This window comes from Monodelphis domestica, chromosome 6 (genome assembly GCF_027887165.1).
Source record: "Monodelphis domestica isolate mMonDom1 chromosome 6, mMonDom1.pri, whole genome shotgun sequence".
Taxonomy (NCBI): Eukaryota; Metazoa; Chordata; class Mammalia; order Didelphimorphia; family Didelphidae; genus Monodelphis; species Monodelphis domestica.
In genome coordinates, this window is record NC_077232.1 from 6,160,328 (window position 1) to 6,164,390 (window position 4,063).

The window sequence follows — 4,063 nt, forward strand, 5'->3', positions numbered from 1 at the left end:
AGGAAACAAGCAAACAAGTACGTACAAAGGAGCTATCACATACAAACAACTATTCCCGAAGGGAAGACCCTAGAATAAGAGGGGCAAGAGAAGCTTCTGGGGGAAGTCAGGGCTCACAGCTCCATCTACAATCCTCTTTTATGGTCTCCTTTATGCACGGAAACCCCCAGTTTGAGGAGTTTATTAAATTAGGATTTTAAAAAAGACGACGACGACGAATGAAATAAAGCAAAGCAAAGCAAAGCACGGGCTGTCATCAAGACTAGACTTGGGGCCAGCTAGGCAGCTCAGTGGATAGAAAGCCAGGACTGGTGATGGGAGGTCCTGGGTCCAAATCTGGCCTCAGAGCCATCCCAGCTGTGTGACCCTGGGCAAGTCATTTAACCCCTTACCTTACCTCTCTTCTCCCTTGGATTGATTCTAGGAATGAAGGTAAGGGCTTGAACACTAAAGACTAGACTTGGAAAAATAGACTATCAGTGAGGGTTTAATGTGATAATTAGGTGGCTTCATTATAAAGAAGGTGTCACCATCTTGTAAGTGTAATCCCAAACTGGGTAAAGCAATCATGGCTGCTACATAAACATATTATCCATTAAAGATTTGGGGTTTTTTAAAAGATGTAAAAGTTGTGAGGTTTACTGTATGTCAAGAAATGCCATTCTTTTTACTTTGTCCCGAGTATTTCAAACCTCATGTAGGGAAGAAGGCAAAATATATTAGAAGCAAAACAGTAGAGTTTATTAAAGGGGGGGGGGGAGACTTGAGAGTCTAGAGATAAATAAAACATTCATTAAACACTAGGGCACCTACGTGGTGGCACAGTACATAGAGGGCCAGGTTTGGAATCAGGAAGACCCGAATTCAAATCTAGCCTCAGGCACCTAGTGGCTGTGTGATCCTGGGCAAGTCACTTAACCTTGTTTGTCTCTGTAAAATGAGCTAGAGAAGGAAAAGGGAGCCCATATGGTTCCAGGCAGGAGGTGAGCTGCTTTTCAAAGTCCTTGCATGCTCAAACTCTTTGCAAACCCTCATTCCTTCTATTCTAAGACAAGCCATTCCAGGATCTTTCCCAAAGAAATTCCAAATGTGCTCACAAAGAGTCAGACCTAACTGAACAACAACAAATACTTCCTATGTGCAGACACCACGGAAAGACACCTGGTCGCTTTGGTTTGACATTTACAGCCTGGTTAAGTCACTTCTCTTTTCTAGGCCTCAGTTTCACCATCTGTAAAATGGAGGGAAATAACAGTACCTCCCCCCCCCCAGGTTGTTATGAGGATGCAATGAGATAACATAAAAAGTGCTTTGCCAACTTTAAAGGGCCTCGGTTTAATTATTAGGGATACTCCCCATTTTATAGGGAGAGTTGCCAGTAAAACCTTATGGTGGAAATTGGGAGGAATCTACAATCTGAGGACTTGAGTTCAAATCCTAAAAGAAAAAGCTCAGTTGTCCCCATCTGCAAGCTTAGACTTTAAGCTTCAGGTTCATCGTCTTTAAAAGTATGTACATGAGGGTAGTTTTAAGGTCTCTTTTGGGCCTTAAGATCGTGATCTAAGGACTGTGGACTTTGTCTAGACTAACGCCGCCTTTTCAAGAGGAAGCCAAGCCCTGGAACGGAGTAAAGTCACTCTGGAGGAATACAAACATTTATTAAGCCCTTTCTGTGTGCCAGGATCGTCCCAGGGGCTGAGGTGTAAATACAAGCGAGCAAAAGAGCCCCAACTTGAAGGAACCTGAATTCTAAAAAGGAAAGAACACACGATGGCGGGAATGGACAGCAGAGGAAGAAGGAAGGAATGGAGAGAAAGTGGGGTGACGAGGGCTAGCTCAGGTTCATCCACCCCAGATCAGAGTCCGGGGGGTGAAGTCCAGATTTCGGGGAGAGGAGCCTGGAGCTGCAGGGCAGGGCATCGAGAGGGAGATCACCAGGTCCTCGAGTCAGTATCTAGCTGTGGGACTCCAGAGCATTAAGCCGATTCCAGTTATTCTTCTTCATAATCGGAATTGTTAGGAGAGGTGGAGTGACACCGGGTATAAAGAAGTCCGAGAGCCCTGGGTTTAAGGCCTTTGTCCTCTGGCCCAATTTGGGGGTGGGGCTCGGGGCAGATCATTTAGGTTCTCCGACAAGTCTCTAAGGAGCTAAAAGTGCTGCCCTAAATTGGTGGAGGGCCTTCCCCCCTCTGGAAGTGTCCTCTGCTAAGGAAATCCCGGGCCGTCAGCCCCTAGGCGCAACAACGCTTATTACCGATGATGCAGCTGCCATTTCTTTCCCACACTTAACTCATTTGCTCCTCACAGAGGAAGAAACCGGACCGCGCAGATGTGGAGGCTAGCTCCGGGCACTCTGCCTGTTGGAATAGGCTTGGGCGCACTCACTCGCCCACTCGCCTGGGCGCTTACCCTCCAGCCCAGCACTGTGGCGGCCGCAGCTCCAACCATCCCTGGAGGCGACCTTCACATTCGCTGGCAGATGCCCCGCTGCCTCCTCCTCCTCCTCCTTCTCGGTAACCTCTAAGGAGGTCCCGGTTGGCTACTCGCTGACTCGCGACTCCCCCTCTCTCTCCCCTCTAAGGCCCCGTTAGCTCCCCCGAACCTCAGCTAGGCGGCCCTGGTAACCAGGCGGAAGCCCGCTGGGTCTGCGCCTTCCCAGAGGGTATGAGAATACTGGAAAATGAAGTTCCTGGGGTCGTTCGTTGAGGTTCTGACGCAAGATGGCACTCGCGGCCTGTGGAAGGCGCGAGCAATCGAAGGCGGGACCAGGGGCGGGGTTTTACCTCTCCCCGCCCATCCTGGGCGGAGCTTCGAGCTTGCTGTGGCCCGGAAGCCTGGAGGCGGGCGCAGGTCGCCAGGTATAATGATGGACCGTATTATAAGACAAATGCCTCATGGCCCCCCCTGTACAGGAGGAAAAACCGAGGCCCAGAGAAACTGGGGACGCGCCCAGAGTCACGGCATCTCCCAAGCAGCCCCATTCACGAGCGGCGCGTTGTTGTCTCCTTTTACGGAAGACTCTGGACAACTGGAAACCCCGAGAGTTAGAGGCGGCGTCGCGCCTCCGGGCTCCTAAGCGCAGGCTTCCTCCCCTCCCCTCCCCTCCCCAGTGCAGAAAAGCGGTTGGAGGCGGCAGGACAAAGCGCCGTCCAGGAGCGCGGCCCGCGGCGGAGCGGCCCTGGGGCGCCTCAAACCCAGCCTGCGCGCCCCGTGCTCAAGCCTGTTCTATTGGCATGGCTTGGCCTGGAGAGAGGAGGCGGGCTGTGACGGCCCCACCGCACCTCTCCGGGCCCTGTTCCGCCCTCCGGGGCTTCCTGGGCAGCAAGAGGTTAATGAGAGAACTTCCGCTCCGGCCTCTACTTGCCTTCCTTCCACCCGGGGACAGCCCAGCGCAAACAGCCCCATTTTAGGAGGGACAAAGCAGACGTCCGAAGTTCCTGCCTCAAGGAAAGGCTCCTGGCATCGGCCTCCTTCCGGGGGTGACCTGGAGTCCTCGCAGAAAGGGCCCGAGGGCGAGGCCGCTGGGGCTGCTCTTGGCCCCGATCAGGGCAGCGGGGACAGGCTCACGGCTCGGCCCCACCCTGGAATCGGCCTTGTTTTGCTCTATGAGCCCTGCGGGGGGAGGGGGGACCTGCAGAGTCTATCAGCTGCTCGGGCAGGCCAGAAGCCGATGGGAGGGGCGGAAGGGCTTTGGAGGGGATATTCCCGAGCCAGAGCCAACCAGGAGGTCCCGATGGGGCCAGGGAGGCCCCTGGGAGGCCATCCCAGTCCCTCGTCCTGCGGAGGTCGCTGGCCACAAAGGGAATCCCGGCGCGGGAGCTGAGGCCACTCCAGAGCGGCCTCGTCAGAAATGGGGAGCTGTTGGCGTTATTGCTTGTAAGCGTTCAGGCGGGCCTCGTAAAGTCGCCCAGATTGGCAGAGCCTAATTCTGATAAACGAGGATCGGAAGGAGCCTGGATGGGCTCTCCCACTGGGCGAGCCTCGGTGTCCCTTAGGTGCTAGTGGTGGAAGAGACCACAGAGGCCTTCCCGGCCAAGACCCTTGTTTTACAGATGGGGAAACA